The sequence below is a fragment of the Armigeres subalbatus genome, chromosome 2 (assembly GCF_024139115.2).
Source record: "Armigeres subalbatus isolate Guangzhou_Male chromosome 2, GZ_Asu_2, whole genome shotgun sequence".
Lineage (NCBI taxonomy): Eukaryota > Metazoa > Arthropoda > Insecta > Diptera > Culicidae > Armigeres > Armigeres subalbatus.
The window spans coordinates 366,639,132-366,662,970 of NC_085140.1; the positions used below are offsets into that span (position 1 = coordinate 366,639,132).

The window sequence follows — 23,839 nt, forward strand, 5'->3', positions numbered from 1 at the left end:
GTCACGCAAACATTATCGCACATTGCTAAATGCACTGTGAGTGGACAATCGGTAACCAGATGGCGGTAGTGTGCAAACGTCAAACACAAGAAAAAATTATGGAAGCGCAAACCGATCGATCACCTACCAAAAATTAAATCCACCGTTAAAAAAGTGAATGATGGGACATGTCTCGAGTGACACGTCTGTTTCTCTATGTAAATAGTCTAGGGAAACTGCTCCCTTTTCCATCTCACTTAACATATATTCATCTAATAGCGAAAAAAAGAAATACAACACCAATCTCGTTGCTTCTTCTCAACATGTGTGATCACTGCTGATTTTTTTTAAAATTAGCACACATCAAACTGATGGGATGAAGTCCAGGAGCAGTAACTCTAAAATACAAACTTTTTAACACATACACCTACTAAATTGCTGGCAACAAGCTGTGCTTGTAATAAGCGTAAATGAATGTGATAATTCAACAATTCTTATATGCTTTTACCTTTTCTAATTGACGAATAAGGGAATAACGCAACTAAGTGGTCATTGCAGGAAATATTTTCAAATGTGAGTTAAATGGACATTTGTCGAACTGATGAATTATAAATTCATATCGGTATTGTTATCGATGGAAATTCAGGAATGATCGAAACATCAGTGGATTTATTGCAATGAATTGTCAAATTGTTTTAAGAAATCAATGTAACTCAACTTACTATTTTTCTAACAGTTACGCCTTTTCATTCTGATGCTCACCTAAAAATAGAAGAATAAGAAGAAAATTTTAGTTAGAACCATCTGTTAAAAAATAATGAGTGCTTTTTTGAAAAAAATATTTAAAAAAATTTCAATTTTTTTTTAATTTGATCATCATAGAGATGGAAAGCATTTTAGTACGAGCCACGTATTTTTGAGGCAAACTTTTGTATCTCATCCTAATTATTTTTGCCGACCAAACAAGAGTGATCATTCCTACTGATGAACTGATGACTGATCCGTCTTTTAGGAATACGTTACCACCAATGATGAGCCATCATGAGCCATCGATATCACAAGATCGGAATTAGAATCTTTGTCTGGCCTTTTCGTCTTTCTCGTATATACTAAGCAAAGTAAAGGCTATAGAATCACTCATGTATGTATGTGAGCGAACTAAAATGTGATACAAACGTTTTGGTACCGCCATCGGGGGTGACAATGGGTCTGGAGGGTGAGAATGGGTCAGCGCTCTCACCGGCAGTCTGGAGGTCGGATAACAAAATTGTTCAAAGAGGTCTCTTATATTTTAGTCTTCTTGCCTTGAGACACATTCAATCTACTTTATATGCATTCTAAGTAGTTGAAACAGTGACCCATTCTCACCCCCATTTGACCCATTGTCACCCCCGACGACGGTACTTTGAATTACCAGATTTAAGGTTCCAACCACACGCGACGCGACAATCGCTTCACCGTTGGTATGGCAGCTTAAATGGAACATTGCCTGCAGCGACCCGACGATAGAATCGCGGCAACTAGACGCGCGGTGATGAAATCGGTTAGATCTGGGGGATCCTTTAGGGTAAGACGGTATAATGTGCCTACCTGACCAAAACGCCACCCTTTTGATTTTTAGCAAACTATAACTAACTAAGGTTATCAATCAGTTGGTACCTTTAAAAATACTTGTAAGACGATCATACTATGCGAATATGGAAGTATTTTTGTATTACATAATGGAAACAAAAGTTGGAGATTTGATGTAACTTTCCATGTTTGGTTGCTTAACATTATAGAGCGACGCTGCTAAACTGTCCGCAAAAGTTGCTCTGGAGCACTAAGTTGGGTACCAGAATCACTTTTTTAGTGGTTAATATGATATAGAATTGCTTCCATCTAAAAAAATGTAACGTTTTTGGAAAACGTGTTTCACTGAACAAATATTTTAAGTTCTTTTTAGTGGAATGTATTCAACCGTCTAAGACGAGTCTACACACTTAATTTTTTTTACCGGGATCTCTCTCCGAACCCCAGCAAACATGTTTTTCGCTGAGATATTTGTCAAAGTTACTAAAAATCAGCAAATAATTTGCCGAAACCCAGCTAACAAACCTCATTTTTGACGGGATATCAGTCGGCGAGCCCAGCAGCAGTTGCTTCCAAATTATATGGAAACTATCGAAATATAATTGAATCCTGCTTAAATGGACTTACTATGTTAGATTTTTAATGTCAAGTACATGAGGGTTTGTAACCTTTTTATTATGGGATAGATAAAAGACTAATGAAGCTCTATGAAACGTTTTTGGTTAAGGTGAAGCGTTTTGCCCAGACACTTGTTGAAATCCATTTTTGACGACTTTTCAAAAAAGCTTTATTGCATATTCTCTGTGATATCACTCACAGGCAATACATTTGCGACTTTTTAGACTACCAAATAACACAAAGTTTGCATGAATCACGCTTTTTTTATTATTTATACAGAAGCTATTTACAAGAGTTAAATACATTGGTTAAATACAATACCTAACACTACGCTTCAATCTGATATGAATATCAACAAATGTTTAGATAATTGCCAAATTCTTTCTCGAAAATTTTTCTGTTGTTCCATCGTAGTTTCCTTTACTGTTTTTTAAAAATGAATAAGCATGGTTCTAAATATTTCAAATTAAAGGAAGTAACACGTATTGTTAACCATAACGCAGCCTTCTGCCTTTGTGACGCCATTACTATTTTTTGAGATAGAATATCTTCTATATCATTATTAGACCATCTCATTCTACTCCTGATGATGATTTCGCCAGTTTTTATTTTTGCATTTGAAGCTTTATAAGTTTAAATATGTGTTCGGTAAAATAAAGATTTTAAGACTATCAAAGCTATGCTCACGAAGCCATTGAAACACAAGTTCCGGCATCAGCTCGACTCCTTTCCAGCACAAACTGAGCTTCTTCGCCAATCAAACAAGGACAATTGACGGTAGCAGCGAGTGGTGACAATTGCAATACAATCAGGCAGCTATTTCTTCAGCAGTTCTTCAGCAGCAAGCAGTGAGAAGCTAGCATTCTCATCACTTATCACTCACCGACGGAATAGAAACAAGGCCTCACGTGGCAGAAAACCAAGCTGGCCCCTGGGGATGCGTTTGCTGCTACCATGACCGCGTACCCCAAATATGCAGAAATCGGTGCATGATAGCAGGATTTTGTTGGAGTGAACTCACCTTTTTGCAAAGTCCAATTTCATCGCAAATTTTAATTTGCCGTGTACTACAACTACAAGTGGAGTTCGTCAAGTATCACTTTATTTTACATACATTTTATTTCTATTTTTAGTATCTATTTTACTTGACTTCACATCTAATTTATATAAAATTATACTGCTCTGAGGACATCACCGAGCCTATTTTTGTACAAAATTCTTATCTTGTATCGACACCATGTTGTATTCCGGTTTAATTTGTTACTCAATTATGACAAATGTTTAAAAATGTGAATTGATTCCAAGATTGATTCATTGTTTTTTTTTTTTCAATAATAGCGTTTTCCTTTTTTTAAATTAATGGAACGAGGAAAACATATTTATGCAGGGAACAAAATACGTAGGACGAGGAAGAAATGTGTTTCAAAATTATTGAAATTGATGAAATTAAAGTACATATGGATTTGAAATGAAAACATTCGTCTTATATTGTTTGATACTGCTATTTTTTCAGGATTCAAAATTTTATTTCACAAATTTTGAATACATTTTTGGGCCTTTCAAGATCTTGGCTCAAGATCGGCTTCTATAAAAGGATCGTTTTTGGAGTAAAATGACTGGCTTTCTGTACAACTATGTTGTACGAGAAAGGCAAAACAATGGGTGCGGTTCATTCATCATTGCTGCCACCCGGAAAAGTTTTGGGAAAAAGTAGAATCATGGAAATATGACATGGCATGATATAGAACATGAGTTTTAAAATGCCTCTACAACGTTATAACAAAATTTTGGTCACACAATTTTTAGTTTGTGGGGTTATAAATTTAACAATCTTAAGCATTAACTGCTTATTCGAAAAAAAATATAAAAATCGAGATATCATGTCTATTTTGTGTGCTTTTAAAATTCTAACCCCTTAAATAATGATGATGAAATAATGAAAAACATTTTTAATTTTTATTATATAACAAAAATATACTTCATTTCCTATACCGCACTGTGTGTGGTATACATATATATTCATTTTAATCCAACGCTCATGTTGTTTTGTATGATACTGCCATCCGTCTTTTTGTTTCATCTTTTCAGAAATCAAGTCTATTTTTCAATCTGTGAACCAGAAGGATGAATATTCCCCGATTCAAACCAGGACATTTCCTGACGAACTTTCAGTAACTCTGAAGACATCCTAAATCAAAAACTAGCTGGTGTTGAAGAAAGGTCCTCTCTCATCCAGGACATTTGAATTGAAACTTGGTGAGAGAATTCCATTATATACATATATTTAACAAATTATATTGAAACTATATGATTATATACCAAAAAAAATAACCATCAGGGCACCCAATTGAAGCGATTTGGATAGGACTATGGAATCGCCAACTTCCTACTGTTAACATCTCGTGGATAAAGGGCGGGCTCTTCTCCCCATCTATTGGGTCAATCTGGGAAACGAAGGCTAGATTATAATATTGCATGTACGAACTTTCTTCTGGAAGGAGATTCTCTATTCATCCGGTGGATTCGCATAAGCGTCTTTGCTTATGGAACAACCCCACCCATTTTTGGCCCTTCATACAGGAGTCTGATGAAATACAAACAATAGCATAATCATGATCAAATCGTTTGTCAGATATGGCCAGTGGTATCGGCAGGTGCCTTGCTACAATAGATGGTAGTATCATCATCATCATCATCATCATCATCTCATTCTACTCCTGATGATCTGACTGCACCAGCTCCATATGTTTCTCGCAGCAGTACATTTTTTTTAATCTATGGGATACATCATCTGTAGCTCCAGAATTGCAGCATACTTGTGTTCTTCGAATATTGTAGGCTGAAAGCTTTTCACTGGTTGGAATCAAATTATTTACGAAGCAAAATACTTTAGAGCGGTCATTCATTGTTAAGAAGTTTTGGTTGATATTTTCCCAAACTATTTCCCAGTCAGAATCGATTTTGTTTTCAATTGATGGAACACAACTATTCAATTCTACAAAATAGTCATACAGCGGTTTTTTTGAGTTCAAATTAAATCTAGATCTTACATCTACTGCAATGCCAATCCATTCCCTAGCGTTTTTTGTCAATCGTGGTGGAATTCTCAGCTCTAAAAGATAATTTTCTGCGATCAAGTTGTCGTTCCCGTCTGTATTATTTTAATAAAAGAGCTTTCATTTTTGTTTCAGGATCAATTATAATATAAAATAAAATGTATGTATGTATGTATGTAATCAGCCACCATACTGGCTGGAGTCTTGCTCTGCATGCGGTTCCACTTAACAGTAAGGTTAAATTTCAATATCATTTTGAATTCAACATATTGCTGTATGAAGGGCCAAAAATTGGGGTGGTGAACCTGTAAGCAGAGACACTTACACGAATCCCACGGGAAAATGCGAATCTTTTTCCAGCAGAATGATCCAACAAAAAGAATAATGAAATTTGCAATACTTGTCAAGCTTTGCACGGGAAGTTTGAAGAAGGGCGCGTCAACTGGTTAACAACTGTTGGAGATAAAAGTAATAGACGCAAACGACTAATACTTTCCTTCCTCGACTCCGATTGGCCACCACTTCATTGTCCAGCTGTAACTTCATTGATGCCCTGATGCAACCTCCCAACCCCATTTCATATCTTCTTCTTATTGGCATTGCATCCCTACACTGGGACAGAGCCGCATCGCAGCTTAGTGTTCATTAAGCTTTTCCACAGTTATTAACTGCGAGGTTTCTTAGCCAGATTACCATTTTTGCATTCGTATATCATGAGGCTAACACGATGATACTTTTATGCCCAGGGAAGTCGATACAATTTCCAATCCGAAAATTGCCTAGACCGGCACCGGGAATCGAACCCAGCCACCCTCAGCATGGTCTTGCTTTGTAGGAGGAGGGCCCCCCACCCCATTTCATATATTTACAGTCAAATCAGTAATATTATGGAAATTTAGGCATGTGTACAGAATATATGAAATAGTGATATGGTAGATTATCCTGGAAAGGTAGTGAGCTCCGATACTTTACCCTGTTACATCAATTTCATTGTAAATTTAGGTTATAAATAACAACTTCCTGTAAGCACAACGTAATACGGTGGTGTTTCGGTTGAAGAATACCCCTAAGACTTGAAGAATAATCCTATGAAAAAAAAATGATTTTAGATATATACAATATATAATACAGCTTATGTATTACAACTAAATGCAGGATAAGAAGAAATGTGATGAGTATGAAATAATAATAATTTATATTTAAAATATTTAAAAAACAGCGAAAAACATAATCTATACATTCATTAACCGATTAACCGGAGGCTTGATTATCCGGAGAAAATGGCTTGATTATCCGGAGTAATATTTTTACCCATCTTACAAAAATAGAAATATGATTATCAGTGTGTATCCGTAACGTATCCGATATGTGCAAGACACCTAGTAATGATATAGTGCCTTTCTCGCTTTCCTAAGGGACTGTTCACAAGTTACGTAATGCTTTAGGGGGAGGGAGGAAGTCAGACCAAGCGTTACGGTCCGTCCAAAAAAATAAACCTTCCATAAGATACGAGAGAGAGGGTGACGTATCAAAATTATCAAATTCAGCGTTACGGATTTTGTGAAAGTACCCTAAGGGAACGGAAATCAAGAACATTCATAATTGGTAATTTTATGAATTTCAATACAAAACACAGATATTTTTTAAGTATTCGTATGTACATTCTGAGTACAGCATTGACATTGTAATTTATGCTACCAAATGGCCCTTCGGAATATCCGGAAACACAAATAACGTCACGCTAAATTTGAAGATTTTGAACCTCCATCCTTCCCCTCGTAACGCTTTTTATATCAAAGATTTAATTGGTTTGTATGAATCGTAAGGCATAGCCTGACTCCTTCTCCTGAGTCCCTCTCCTTCCAATCCATACAAACTGTGACAATCCATTCAAATTTTTTAGATACCTCATACAAAAAATGTGACACAGGGTGGCCATTTTTGCGTTACGTAATTTATGGATCTTCTCTAATGATGAAATGAATATTTTCATTTTCAAAAGAATCACTCGGTGGCCAAGGTGATCCATGCGCAATGTCTTGCTCAGAATGTCTGGCAATAACCCGGTGAAAATGGTTCCTGATAGGGTCCGCAGGGGACAAGAAGGCGTGGTGCGCAGAGAGCAACGTGGATCGATTTTAGGTCCCTCCGTGAACTACAAAGTTGGCAACGTGCAACTACAGACCGAGCTGAATGTAGACGATTTTTATTTATTGCAGAGGTCTTAGTTTGAATAAATCAAATGAAATAAATTCCGATGTTAAAATGTCAAATGGTGCTATGCGATGAAATTCCTTGTGTATCTGAAAAATCTTGGTGCCTAACGATAAAATTTAGAAGTTTTCAATTTTTGGGATCCTCCAGATATCCCGGAGGACCACACGGTGGTTAGAGGTGTGCGCCGTCACCGCCGACAGTTTATGGCAATCCCGTTGAAACTCCAGAGGATTTCTCGTGAAAAAAAGCTGTTTGGTTGTACAGCTCCTAAAATCATCATTGACTACCCCCTCAACCGAGTACCACTACAAACGGCTTACAAATAGCGTGAAAGGCGCTCGTGAAATACACTTTTGAGTGCATAGGAATAAGTACACCATTAGAAACGAATTAGCCATTGCGATAGCCGGTCAGGGACCGATAATTTGTTATTATATTAAGTTAATAAATGTAGTAAATGTAGTGTTAAATATGTAAATAAAGTGTTAGTAATGTGTAGTTTAATGTAATAAAAAGTGTTGTAAAATAAACTATTGTGTCGTGTTGTAAAAAGACCGTATTCTAAAACCCACCCAACCGGAAGAAAATCCATCAACCCACTACCCATAAGTGAAACCAAATAAAGGGAATACATACAGTCCACCCGAATTCCACCCGCTGAGGGAGAACTATTCCGAGGTTCAACAAAAGCTATTTTTCTTGAAAATTTCATACAATTTTTTGTTGAAAAATCGAAAAAGCTTTTTGTAAAACTAAGAACTTTCATTGGAATTTCCTTCGATATCTCGGAAATACTACCGTTGAAATTCTGAGTAAATTTCCGGGAGATCTTTTTGTAGAATTTAAAAGAAAGGAAGACAGGATCACCGTCTTTGACTAGAGGTCGCACAGACTAAATACTTAACACTTAGCATTAGACAACGGACAGGACATTCACACAGCACCCAGTGAACCAGCGGAGCGTTTTCCGCTTCACGAAATGTTTTCTCCTTACTAGGGCGGGAATCAAACCCACACTCCTAGGTTTGCAAATACGTTTAGACGACTGACGCCACTAGCCACACGGCCACGAAGCCCTCCAGATGCAAATTCCAGGTATTTCCCGGGTAAATTATAAAGAATTTCCTTTGGGATTCTCAAAGAATTACTTGCGGAAATATCCAAGGATTTCTTGTTGAAATCCACAGAATTTCACGAAAATGTTTTGACGAGGAAGGGCCGTTTATTGTTTGCCCGAATATATTAATCTGAAACTCGACTGGCATTTGGCCGAAATAGACATATGGCTGCAAAGTCGTCTTATCGAATAAATCATTTAGCCAAAAAGGCCTAGATGGTCGTTTGGCATAGAAGGGCCATTTGGCCGAAATGAACATATGGCCGAAAATGTTGTTTGCCCGAGCTGCCGAAAAAAATCGTTCGACCGAAAATGCTAGGGGAAACTGGGGTAATATGCACCCCCGGGGCAAAACGACCCTTTGGCATTTTTGAGTAAATTTTCGGCAGTCTTTCGATAATATTTACTACAGAGCATGTAGTTCGAATCTCGAACTACCAACTCAGTAGTAATCATTCTCGAAAATATTCCTGGAACACTGCCAAAAAAGCCAAAAGGTCGTTTTGCCCCGGGGGTGCATATTACCCCAGTTTACCCTACTTGGCTGGACGAGGTGACATAAGGTAGAAAACGGTTTGGCCAAAAATGTCATTTAGCTGAAAGTGACGTACGGGTGAAGATCATTCGGCCGAACTGATAATTTGATTGAAAAAGACGTTTACTTCGACAGCTCATTTGTTCAAAAATGGCGTTTGGCTGAACGGGTCGACGTTTTACGCTATATAATCCGATCAGTCGAATAACATTTTCGGCCAAATTTCCCTTCCTGCTAAACTACCGTTTCGGTCAAATGGAATTTTCGACAACAAGGCCTATTCGACCAAACGACCTGTTAGAGCATATGGCTTTTTCAGCCAAATTACTAGTTTGGTCGTAACGTCAAACCGTTTTCCACATAATAACCGTATCGAACAAATGGAATTCGGCTAGATAGCTTTCGGCTTAACGTATTATTCGGCCAAGTGGTATTCGGTCAAATGACTTTCCACCGTATGATTTTCAACCAAACGACCCTTCGTCTTTTGAAAATTTTCTCGTAGAATTTCCGAAGATTTACTAATGGACAACATAAAAATTTTCACGTTGAAATTCCGTTGGAAACAGTTTTTGTGAAACCTAAAAAAATCACAAGGAAATTCTGTTTAGTGAAAATTCCGGAAAATTCTCGACGAGAAAAAAATTCGAAGCATGCATGCCCGGTGGCATAGGCAAACTTCTAAGCAATTTCCCGTGAAAATTTCAAAGAAATTCAGATGAAAACTTTAGAGCATTTCCTGTTGAACATTTGAAATACTTGGAAGAATCTTCTGGGACATTTCATTAGATTTTTCCGGCGAAATAAAAAGATTCTCCCGTTAATGTCTTAAAAATATCCTGGAAAAAAACTTTACGTGCCTAGGGCTGAAAGTCTCCTTAATAAAGCCAAAAAAGCTGTACGTTACGAACGTAATAAATAAATCGCTAAGCTTTCGCCGAGCAAAGTTATGAGAAACGCCGCGGCGGACGATCTTCGGATCGGCGCTGACCTCTACCCGAGTAGGCGAAAATAGCTCAATAATATCAAATGTTGATAAGATAGCAAAATGAGATATGGACATGATTGATATAAGAGATAAAAGATCAGACGATAATATCAAAATTTTGCACTAAAATATCATGGGAAGATCAAGTTATGCTATTTGTAATAAGTGATCAATATCATGTGCCATTAGTTTGTTCTTTTCCCTATCATATATTGATATTTAAATGATATTTCGGTGCAAATTTTTGATATTGTTGCCTGTTCTTTTATCTCTTATATCAATCAAATCCATATCATGTTTTGTTATTCTGTTCATGGCTTCTGCCCGGGTAATGGTAGGGACACGGCAGGTATTTCCGTCCTTCGTCGTAGAGGCTAAAACCAACGAAAGCAACGTTCATTTGCTAGAACTCCACTATAGTAGAACATTTCTCCTGAGCTTACGATTTGGTACGTATGAGTTTTACAAAAAAGCGTATTTTTTTATTGGTTTTCGAGACTATGACGAACAGACGAAAATACCTGCCAAATCGTAAGCTCAGGAGAAACGTTCTGCTATAGTGAAGCTCTAGCAAATGTACGTTGCTTTCGTTGGTTTTAGCGCCTATGACTATGGACGGAACTACCTGCCGTGTCCCTAACTAGAATAAAGATTATTTGAGCAAAAGTTAAATTTTCAACGACAACAAAAAATGGCTCGATTATCCGGAGCGAATTTTTTTTCAACACTCCGGATAATCGAGTCCGGCCTGTAAATTAAAGCGTAGAGCAGAATAAATTAAGGCTAATTGCTTTCAGGCACACACATTTGAACAGATGAATTATTACGCTTCGAACAACTTCTTGATACATAAATAATGTCGACTGTCCTTTGTTTTGTTTATTTTGATTCTCATTTTTCGTCGAAAGCAGCATTTTATGCGTGTGTAAGTTCCCTGGATGAGGAGCTTTCCCACGCGGTCGCATTCTCTCAAGTTTATCAATCTCTCACTCTTTTGCCGAGAGCGTAAAAGTGTCGTGTCGAGCTTTCAATGATGTTTTGCAGCTTTGCCCAAGTGGAAGCTTATGCTGCACGTGTGAATGTAGGTATGTTGTTCATAGCTTTCATGAAAGTGGCGTGAAGTTGGGGCAATGTGCCGAGGTGGAACGGATGATAATAATGATGATACGCCACACGGCTAAAAAACGAAAGGTGGAAAAATGTAGCGTGAGAGGAGGAGAGAATTAAAAAGGAAAAAGAGAGAGCACGTGCCAACACGCTTGAAAATAATCAGCAATGTACATGCAAAATCGACACCTCAAGCAATACAAGTTATGTATCTATATATTTATTGCGCAAGACACGACATTTGAAATAGAATGGTTATAATGAAGAGATAAAAAATTTCAGCCTCTATTTTTGTTTGATGTATTATTTATGATTCCTCCGGTAATGGTTATTATACATTTTTAAATAAACTTTGCGTTTGAATAAAGGACTCTTCTCACATAAAGAGGTATCGACAACTTACGCACGCAAAAAAGCGTCCACGAATTCGTGAGCTCACAAAATAACGATTTATTTCAAATCACGATCTCGGGAGCAACAGTCACGTTTTCTAAGTTACTGAATCCGTGATTTGAATCATGGTACATATGTTTTTGCTGGTTCACGAATTCGAGAACGCTCTTTTTTGCAGTGGAATTAGAATACATCGATTTTTAATTTACCAGAGATATTATTCGTCCTGAAGCACAGGTCAATAAATACATAATAAATGTGTTAAAGCGCCCACCCACTAAAACATGATACACTATTTTCCACACATATAGTTCTGTGGTCTTATTTTTAAAAGGTGAGGCTTGAAGTCTTACCAGCACTTATTGAGGTCCGAGAAAATTGAATCACTAATAACTAATGAGACTTCTATTCCTAATGGAACTAATTGAGTCCCATTTCCATAATCCATTTTGTGTCTACTCATTTACCTATATTTGAAATATTTTGATCGATATAAGGAAAATAGAATGATTCGAATAAAACTGTAGCATACCCGTGAATGAAGCCAATATTCCCAATTCGGACACATGGTCGATCGAGGCAGTCAGAATCTACCCAGATCCAATGTACACATATGCAAGTACTTCCTTATAGCATTTTTTCGATTGTTTGGTCCTCTTCAACTGCTTTATTCAGGAAAGCTGTTTTACCATTTCACCAAATTCCTCCTTAGAGTCATCAAATAAGACCCTGAGGTCAAAGAATAAAGTCAAGGGACAGATCAAGATCTGTTTATGACGATTTGGAATTTTTAATCAGAAAATCAAATCTTTTCCATTTATTATTTGTTATTCACATAGATGTATCATGGAAAGTGTTGATATTTTGTTATGATTTCGCTATTTTTATACTTTTCATTTCTTTTTTATTAATTCAAATTTTCCAAAATTCTGAAAAGTTTTGGTATATTTAATTATGTTTGATAGCTGTTTCCGTATTAACTTGATTTGCTTATTCAAAATTTACTATTTTTCATGAAAAGATCAAAATTTCTGTGAGGTGTTTAAATACCAATCAAGACATTAGAACTGGATATATGAAGCGTGTCAAATTGAATCTTGAACATATGAGATGGTTCGGTTCGAGTTTGTTGCTAAATCGCACGTTCCCTGTTAGGAAATCCACAATTGCACTATTTATATTGAGTAACTTATTATTCTGACCTTCTGCTGAGCATTTCCAGATAATATCAATATGAATAACCCAAATTGCACTTATCATAAGGCGAGTTAGTACTATCCCATTTAATTCCACAACTTGATTGTAACTTTACTTCAGCATCCCGTACTTAACTCAACTAAATTGGATAGAATACGTTCGGGAATAGTGAAAGAGAAAAATGCAACATCAAATAAATAGCAACCATCAAATAAATCAATCAATCGAACCATCATGCTGCTGTGCTAAATAACTTGATCGTGATGGACCAAATTATTCAGGCAGGTGTGAAAAGCCCAATTCGTGCTGATCAATTTCATTGCCATAGATAAATCACAAACCGCAATGTGTATATTGAATTATGATTGAGGTGATGATGGAAAAAAGAGGAGCAATCGATAGTGATCACCTTTCGTCTACTGTATAACCTACTCATGATACTTTCGATGTTCTGGAGGTTGGTCAGTTGATTTTTTCATACTCCCTTTCGTTGATGTATTCCATTACACTATTTTGCGAAACTTTTGAATTTTGCATTTACGATCTTTAAAATTTGTCTGAGCATAATCTTGAAATCAAAGCAGATGTATTTATTAAATACGCAGATTTATCCTTCTTTTTGTAATACAGACACACTCGTATTTCGTCAAGATATGAGCATGTGAGCTTTGTGTCGAGCTAGGAAATTCTTCGAAATGATATTTCACATTCGAATCAGTTGGGTCTCACACATTACTTAGCTATTTGCATTATACATTTTTATAAAAAAAAATTCAACGAAAAAATCGGCAAATCGGCAATTTATTTTTAATCGGTAAAATTATCTCCTTTTATAGAGTCACCATACAAACACATACATACGCACATACAGACATCACCCCACTAGTCGAAGAGTGTCTATTGTTATATAACACTAGTTTTATGTTCCCGGCCTTGCTCGGAATTTGTAAGTTGGATTTTGCAGTTTCTTATACTAAAAATCATGAAACGGGTTGGTCAAAGTAGTTATTATATTTTGTTACTAATATTTTATCTAACTTGTAGTGAAAAACAAATACTTTAATTTGTTCCAACCAGCCTTGGGCTGAAAGTCTCACTAATAAAGATATAAAAAAAATATATTTCGTGAGCCGATGTTACTAGCGATGAGTGTTTCTCTTGACTGCTCAATCGCTATTGACCTAGCCGTGGCTGATCCCGAATTGGCGAACTGTATTGACAGACAGCGATGATGTGTAAGGAATTCATCATCATCGTCTCGGCTGAGCAGCAGACAAAAAAAAATCACGATCTCATGAACCTGTTCTCTGCGTTAAATGGAACGCGTGCTCCGTGAAAGTGAGACGGCTTCAACGTCAGCGGGCGTAGAATCGGAATGTATTCCCGAATTCTGGAAATGGGTTAGAAGAACAGCTCTCGATTAGATAACACCAGCTAATTAGTTTCGTTCCATTTCACTGCGCGGTTTGATCGTTGGTTACAGAATTCAAATTTTGCTTGAATAATCAGAATTCCTTCCCACCAGCGTTCGTAGCAGCTCGTAAAAAATGTGAATTTGTAACCCATTATAGTGATTATTGTCATTTTTGTTTGTGAATGATTTCCAATTTATTCCTCTCGCTAGATCCATTCACAGAAGGGACCTTCGACTTATAATCTGATCCGTATCTTACAATCTACGGAACCGGCTTGGCTTTGTACCTTCTTCTTTGGTTATGTTCTCTCACACACCTTTGACTGAAGCGCATCGAACGTGAAGGTATGCGATATGGAGTATCCCCAAAATGGTGATTGTTAAAGTGATTGGAAAAGGATTCTATGTTCTGTGTATTGTTGTTGATTTAAATCATGGAAATCCATTTTAATTCGTTCACCACCTTTACATACCAGGTAGCTACTTTTTGTGCGCTTAAGAATAAGGGCTTCAAAATATGTGATTACTGAATTCACAAAAAAAAAAAATCAGAATTAATGATATCTTTTGAAGTATCGCATACCTGAAATTAAATTACATCAACAGGTTGTTTGATGTTCTCTTTCGAGCATACATTCTAGCAGCGCAGCACGTTTTCCCAGTTTGGAGGTCATTGGATCTAAGTCTCTAGGTCAGACGACCATCGCATCGTTCGGCGCGGTGCCTGTTCCATCAAGATCATTGAACTTCTTGAATGAATGCTCTCACGTTGAAGATTGAACCTCAACTGCAGAGGAAAAGGAAAGTTGAAATTTGATTCTTGAGATGGTTACTGCTGCATCTTCAAATGTTTTCTGACACCATTAAGTAATCACTCCCGACTTTAAAAGGCTCAATTATGTCGTCATATTTTAGGTACCTGATCAGACGGAGGTTGCCGTGGTGGCGCTCTGCTTTCTGTCTATCCATGCCATCTTCGTGCCATTGCAGGAACGCGATCATAGAAACTATTTACTCAGCTTGTCTGTTTGCTTCGTTAAGTGCTCTCAACTTCCACTCCACGGATGATGAATATGCATGCTAAGCGAGCATGTATTTTCTAGACCAATTTATTTTACTTTGATTTTCTTTGTGTTTTGAGAATTACTCCAGTTCGGTCTCCAGTTAGCCTTTCGAGTAAAGGCAAAGGATGGCCAATCCGGAGATGAAGAGTTCGTGAAAATGCTAAATGATGATGATGATGATGATGGTCCCGCCACATACCCCTACAAAGGTTTGAGCTGGACGAGTTATCTTTAAGATAATTAAATAAGATCAATGTAATCGGTTTTGCAAACAAACGATCCGATTGTATATACAGATATAAAATCCAAAAAAAAAATTCCATACTGTACAGCAAAAATAAATTGGTAAAATGAACTAAAGAACTACACCTAGAATTTTGTAATCAACAGTAGTGATACATGGAGCTCATCAAAGCTAAACTTGTGAAACCTCTCGCACAGATTTCAAAAGCTCCGCCAAACATCGCGTTCTTTTCACAAACCAATATCGCAATCTAAAACTCACATGTATCTGAACATGGATCATTAGGTTCGACAACCAAACATCAAAACTTGTGTAACCGCTCCGTCGATAACAAAAGTTTCGGAACAACCGCGAGTACAAAATAATCTACCAGAAGGCTTACTACTAATTCAAGAGCATGATTCAACAGTTCGAAATATGCAAGTTTTAAATAAATTCAAAATCATTCATATCTGTAATCCGCGCGCGATGCTCAAACTTTGTAGACTACACAAAGAAAGGTTCAAAAATACACTACGTCAATAAATTAAAATCCATCATCATCATCGAGGCAAACGTTATAGCTTATTAATAAAAATAAAAATTGTCCATAAAAATCATCCGTTGTTAAAAACTTCGTCAAGATACATGTATTAACGGGTAAAAATTGCCGGGTAGCTGTTCAAAAGGCAGCTTTGATGTATGAGATACATTGTCTCTTAAACTGTGTTAGCGTGACTGCACGTTTGATGTGTGAAGGCATCGAATTGAAAACATTTATACCTTTAAAAAACAAAGAGTTTTGTGAAGCGCCATACAGAAAATAGGGTGTTCTCACATTCTCCGCGTGTCTAGTATTATAACTATGAATATCACTTCCTCTTTCAATTCGATCACACAAATATCGAGGCAGTAAACCGTTTATTACTTTAAAAATGAACACCATAGTCAAGTACACTATTCTTTGCTTCACTGACAGCCATTGTAAGGCGTCCAACAGGAAAGTTGAGGAAGTGAATCTATCACATTTTAAAATCAAACGCATTATTTTATTTTGTAAGCGCTGCAATCTCGATATTTGTGTTTCGTTAGCCAAGAAAAGGATGGAAGGGCAAAAATCCAGATGAGGAGAGATGATTGATTTATACAAGAGTATTTTGCTACCAATAGTCAAATCGTCTTTTAATCGACAGAGCATTCCATACTTCTTGGCTATTTTCTTGATAACATTGTCAATATGTATGTCAAATTTTAGCTTGTCATCAATAATCACGCCAAGATATTTAATATCGCGGACGCGATCAATTGTCTCATCATCAATTTTAACAGAGACATCCTCATTTACTCGGGTTCATAAAAGTACCATGTATTTTGTTTTATTAATATTCAATTTCAATTGCTTGTATTTCAACCATCTACTTAAGTGTAAATTCTCGTCCAAGCGTGAAACGGCATCTGCTAAATTTTAGCTGCAATGAATATCACGGTGTCATCAGAAAAAAGATTTATATCACAAAATCGTAAGACTCGTCGCATGTCATTTATATACATAATGAATAAAATAGGCCCTAATACACTTCCCTGTGGCACTCCTAGCGTGTTCTCCACGGGACTAGAAACAGAATCATTGAAAGCAGTCCTTTGAGATATGTCAGACAAATAGCTTTCAAACCAATTGTATGCAGATCCCGAAATTCCAAAGCGCTTGATTGTGCTCAACAATAAGGGCCGAGAAATTGTCTCAAAAGCGCGTTTTAGATCCAAGAACACAGCAACAATCGTATCTTTACGCTCTACATTTTCCTTCCATTTAGCTAATACCAAGTTCAATGCGGTTTCACAAGAATGACCTTCTCGATATCCCGATTGTTCCGGTATCAGCAAGTTATTTCTATTCAAATACTGAAGCAGCTGGCCTTTTACTACAAGTTCCAAAATTTTCTCTAATGTGTGCAACATATTGATAGGACGAAACTCTTCGGCTTTAATCGTCCCAGCAACTTTTTGAATCGGAATCACTAGAGATTCCTTCCAAACTTGTGGCACGTGCCCAGTTCGTAAAGATTCATTTATAAGGTCCAGCAAGTTGTGTCCGATGACATCAAAGCAGTCTTGTATTACCTTGGCATTAACATTATCGACTCCAGCCGTTTTTCCAATTGAAAAGCAAATATTTTCAAGTTCTTCTAATGTTATTGGGTGAAATCCATCAAATCTACAATTAAAATTAATCGGCTGTTTTATTTCGTCAGGCTCATCAACTAACTCAATTGACTGGTTAATCAGTGAGACACTGTTGACGAAATATTGATTGAATTTATCTGCAATAACTTGTTCTGACTGTTCTAATGTGCCATCGAAGGTTATGGATCGCGGTTTGCTACTATTAGGTTTTAACAAGGATTTCAAAATTTTCCATAACTCTTTGCTGTTGTTTTGATGCTGATCAATTTTCCTCTGAATATATTCGCATCTCGTTTTTTCAACATATGCGAATATTTATTACGCGCGATCTGATACCTTTTCCAATGAATAGCATTATTACTTCTACAAATTTTTCTGTACAATTTGTCCCTTTTACGTTTGAATCGTAAAAGATCCAGATTGTACCAGCTGTTCGAGTTTTTCAGAGATACATATTTATGTTCTATTAGATTATTGGTACAGGTTTTCAAAACGTCAGTAAGAACAGCTGATTTTTGATCTAACGAACCGACGTTTGATTGAAAATCCACGTTTCTTGCGACAAGACCCGAGATAGCTTGTTTTGAATATTTTATCCAGCACTTTAATTTGATAAGATCACTATTATTATCACTATTATCATCTACGTTAATTACTAGAGTTTCATGATCGGTTATTTTCAAATCACAAATCGTTACCGTACTAACGGAATCGAAATTAGAATATACATGATCAATTAAAGTTCTACTGTGCTGAGAAATACGTGTGTAATCGAAGACCTTTTGTTTCAAATCAAAAAAGTCTGCTAACCGTTTCAAATGATTCGAATTATGGATGTCACACCAATTGATATTAAAATCGCCAGCGAGTATATTTAATTTACTAGGATCTATGAACATCTCCAACCAGTTCTCCAAAATTTCAACAAATCGCTGGTCATTTGAACTGGGAGAGTGATATAAAACTCCATAGTTACCCATCTTCATGCCACGTTCAACTGCAATGCCTAAGAACCAGTTACCATCACAAACTTCGTTCAATTGAAGCTTGAATTGAACCGATTCTTTGACATAAATAGCAACACCGCCAGTGTGTCTTGAATGTGATAAACAAGCAGCTACACTGTAACCCGGGATACTGTACTGTTCGAAAGAATCACTGTCAACGATATGCGTTTCAGATAAAAAAGACTAAAAATGGACGTTTATCTTCTACAAGCTGACGTAATGCAACGTAGTTTGTAGAGAGACCTGCAATGTTCAAATACAAAATATCGAATTTATTTACATTCATACTAGAACTTGGTTGCTATTCATTGAAATGCAAGCTGCTCTCTCTGCGACGAACTAATCTGTTATACACTTTGCATTCAGTACTGAATGCTCCGTGTTTAACGCCCAAATTCGTTTTACGTTCTTGATTCATTTTATTACAATTAACACATTTCAATACAGATGACGTGCATTCAGATGTCTTGTGAGGTCCACTGCACTTAGAGCACGCGATAGCGTTTTTGCAATCTGTGCTCATGTGCCCAAATTCTCCACATTGGAAACACCTAAGAATACTAATCTCAGGAACAACAAGGCACCGATCAAACCTTATTTTTCTTTTCTGCGCGATCAACAACCAGCTATGACTGTCTTTATCGACTTCAATCACAACGTTGTACTTGTTGTATTTGAAACGAGGATTTTCAAACACCCGTAATACTTTTACATCATTGATAGCGATGTCTTCATTCTGATCTTTTAAAATCTGAATGAAGTCATCGGAGGAAAGTTTCTCGCTCATGCCCATCACTTTTAACCTTGGCACCGATGAGGGAACAACAGCATTGTAATTTTCACCCAACTCGCTTTGAATGCCTTCTTTCACAACATTCATACTATATCCTGTTGCACACTCAGCAATAATAGAGCCGTTTTTTCCGTTTCTAAAGTTACTGATTTTGTGTGTTTTGGATCTAATTTGGTAGTCAAAATTTCCGAGTATCATCGCTACTCTGGTTGGACTCTTTCGGTTTATCACTATAACCGGACGAGCCTTACGAACAACCTTCACATCATTAGCGGTCGTACTTTTTGTCTTAGTTTTATTACTACTATTACTTTTCATCCCAGTGCACTTCTTCTTAACAATATCCGCGAAACTAACCTTTTCATTAAAAACATCATCAGACGCGTCGTCTGCTTCCTGAACCTTTCGCTTTTACCTCTGGGATTAAGTGCCGACTCCGAAGTCGAACGAGATGAACCTTGCATTACATTCATTGCATCTACTTTACTGCGCGCATCAAATTGTAAAATGAACCTTTCATATTTTCCAACTCATTTCCAATTAAATCCGAAAACCAGAGACTGCATTGTCTAAGGCATTTTGTACCTTTTTCCCAATTGCTCCATCCCGTCTTTCAACGCGATGTTTATCTGAGCAGCAATATTGTCTCGAATACCACCGATCGAATCAGAGAGTGAAGAAATCTTCTTCATCTCTTCTTCCAACTTTGTGTGTTCGAGAACAGAATATTCTGCTCGCCACAACACTGGCTTGATAAACATTGGTCACACTTGAACACAACATTTACATTCTCCGTGACCAGCTTTGCCAATGGTTTGGTCATGGAAGTGCACTTGTAGTGGTACACTTTAGCGCAACCACAACCCGAACAACTCATAGGCAAATCGCTGGGCAGGACCCCCATACCGCACTCACTGCACTCAACCATCTCGCTACTACCTTCACACAGCTCAAACGGTACCAATGCAGACGACACAAAACACAAAGAAACAATAAAGGCGCAAAAATGTTACCGGCCGCCAGCTGCTGCTGGGGCAGAAAATCCACAATTAAACGAAAATAACCAGCAGCGACAACCTGTCGGCTAGTTATTTCGATGCAGAAAACACTTGGGCACGCAAAGGAAATGTATTTCCCGCACTTGATCAATTTCACACGTTAATTGAATTTTATTTATCACTGCACTGCAGAAACAAACTACACCGTTCACCGTTTCACTAAAAGGCTGAAGAATATTAAGTTGAAAAGCAAGCCAAGTTCCAGTTGGAATGTAGAGTCATCAGCCTGGATTGATTCTTATGATCCTCCTGGATTTTCAAAATGTGTTTTACATAAGTCGATAAATTCTGTTGATTGCAATTATGCTAAATGTGTAGGTAAATCAAGGTGTTCTAAAAGCCTTGCAAGGACAATCACATTGGGAATAACAGGGAACGATTTTTTTTTCTTATGGACTCATTTCTATTATGGTGTTCAGTATTGCGTGTTCATTATGAACGATATTTCAAGACATTTGTTTTTGTTGTTTTTTAAATAATCGTAACATCCGACAGCCTTTATACTGATGACTTTACACCACTCTGCAACAGTTCAACTGATGATGTGTCATGCGAGCTGCAAGGAAAAGACATATGAAATCAGTGAAACTTTCTTTAGAAAATTATCGAAAGTCTCAGAATTCCATCATGGATTTCATGAAAAATATCTGCGCAATTGAAACGAGAAAAACATCGACATCACAAAGGCTTTCGACACAGTTCCGCATTCTTTTGTAGTGAGGAAACTAAACAGGACGAGCTTTTCCAGTTGGATGGTTCGTTGGATGCTGTCTTGCCTGAACTGAACGTAGAGCTTATGTACGCATCGTTTACCTGAGCGGAGCTTGCGTGCAGCAGAGTCCTGAGCAGAGCCTAAAATATTCATCTTCATGGAGCAACTTCAGTCCGAATTTTGACAAACATCGCATGATTATTCAAAACATAGAATGAAATAGTCAGACGACTACTCCGCGAACTCATTCATTCGACTGTCACTGAGTGTGCTTACTATGTGCAGAAAAAACATAATTATCATTGTTTATATTGATGTTTACAATTAAAAGTGCCTCATGAATGCAAATTGGATTCAGTTCTATGTGATAAATTACTTCACTCATTTAAATCGTGTTTAGATTTCAGATAATTTATCAATTTGTAGAATGTGCATAAATATTCAATGACTAATATTCAATCGAATATTGACAGTCCAGAGCCGACTATGAATGCGTCTGAAAGTGAGCTGACAAGTGAAGGGAGGTAGACTTCACCAAAAATTTTCGATTATTTTACACTCTGGTCCTGAGTTCACTTTTTTATGTATTGTTTTTCAACGTTCTTTGTGATATAATAAAATTTAACTAGGCGATGTTTGCCGACGATTTGAAGTTTTATCGGTAAAGAAAAGTTTTTTAAATATGTTTACCAGCCAAGCTGATAATAAAGTTTTACTGAGCTGGTGCAGTACTTGTTGGCGAGGCAGCTTGCTGCCAGCGCGCATCTATGCATTCAGTAAGCTTATCCACAAACACAACCGACGAAGAGCTGCTATAGGTAATGTAAAAGTTTGCAACGTCAATTAGCGAAGTAAGGATATATAAACAAAATCGAGAAGTCGCCTTAAAATCTAAAAAGCTAAACTAAATTACAATTGTTTCTATTCTAAACTAAAAATAATTATTATAAAGTTGGGAAGTTCTTATTACTACAGTGGTTTATATTAGGTAAAAATGTTGAATTCATTTGAGACTACTGAAATACTACATCAATTTACTTATTAGCTAGATTCCCAACATAAATTGTTTCGAGCCTAACCCTAATTCCCATCTAACGTAAAAAGCGCACAATCACGGTAAGAGTAAACAGTTCAATTTCATCGTAAACGACTCTAATTACAATATAATTACTAGAAATCGACAGAAAGCTACGAACGACCACATAAGGGACTAAACGTAAGTCAACTAATCTAAGAACAAACTATGAATCTTATGAAAGCACTGATTGTATAACATAAACTTATATCTATTATTACACTACATAAATGAATTATGAGTAAATTATGCTATTACAATTATGTATAACGTTACCTTTGCCAGGAAAATTATAATTCAGCCGTTGAACAACACCCAGTCTCGTGTTTCATTGCGGCAATTATAGTTACGGATTTAACCCCTTCAGTCCCGTTGGTATAAAACCAACAAGTTATAATTTTCGTTTATACTTCGGATATGTCAAGTCGTGGGGCGCACGGTTCCAGTAAGGGCGTTAAAGGGCAAAATAAGGGCAAGAGCTCGAAAACAAAAGTGGTTGAGGTGGTCGATAGTGGTATAATATCAGTGGTGGTCACGGGAGCTCCTGACGAGATGGAAGGTCAAACTTTAGTCGGTAGGACTTGCAAATCTTGTGAAGGTCCGGATTCCGATGAAATGGTGCAGTGTGACAAGTGCGATAAGTGGCATCATTTTGGCTGTGTTGGTGTTACGGAGGAGGTGGCGGACCACAGTTGGAGCTGTCCAAAGTGCTTATCGGCAGAATGGGCTCAGCGAACTGGATCTACCTCCAGCAAACAACTCCAACCAGCACGTGGTGCGAAGAATGGCACGGATGTGGTAAATCAGCGAATGTCAGAGGATCCGGATAAGAAATGCGAGCAAGGTTCAGTAGCAGTTCTCGACGTAGATAAGGAGCAGGCCAGTAGTCAAAAGGAAGCGGATGGCAAGCAGTCACGTTCAGGAAGCAAAGGCCCAAAGGAAACGAATAGCAAACAGGTACAGTCAGATAGCAAAAAGGCCAACAGTCTGGAAGAATCAAGTATTTTGTCGATATCATCGTCCCGTAGATCTTCAGGAACACTACTAAAGCTACAATTACAGAAACTAGAGGAGGAAGAGAGGCTGGCAAGAGATTTCCTAGAAAGAAAGTATGCACTTTAGAGGAAGCAGCAAGTGAGAAAAGTTCTAGGGCGAGCTCAAGCTTAAGTCGAGTGCGCGACTGGGTGCATGGCAACAAAACCAATCGGAAAGAGGGATCTATGCTGAACCCGAATGAGGATATCTTCGATCCAGAGAGACACTCCACGAAAAATCCAGCACAATTTGAAAGTCTAAATCCCTTAGCAGCACAGCGAGAGCGGATGGTTCCACTAAGGCAGGATCAACTAACCATTGGAAGAACCTTCTCGGTGAAAGCAACGTCCAATGATGTCGGTAGGCCAACCCATTCAGCGGGGGTTCTGGCAAATCGGGAATGTGGTCCCGAACGATTACTATCGATGCGTCACTACGCTAGTGGAAGATCAAAGCATCAGGAGGAATCAGACGACCAATGTCTGCTCAGCAAGA

General features: G+C 37.4%; 1 protein-coding gene and 1 long non-coding RNA gene across 2 annotated transcripts in view; one reads left to right on the forward strand and one right to left on the reverse strand.

The window, feature by feature from the left end:
- LOC134213031 (serine protease filzig) overlaps nucleotides 1-23,839 on the reverse strand; it is a 268,304-nt gene that overhangs the window by 82,494 nt on the left and 161,971 nt on the right. The window lies entirely within an intron of this gene.
- Nucleotides 22,160-23,183, forward strand: LOC134217202 (uncharacterized). The gene is made up of 3 exons (XR_009980941.1): nucleotides 22,160-22,222; nucleotides 22,280-22,350; nucleotides 22,409-23,183. It is a non-coding gene; the product is annotated as an uncharacterized LOC134217202 (long non-coding RNA).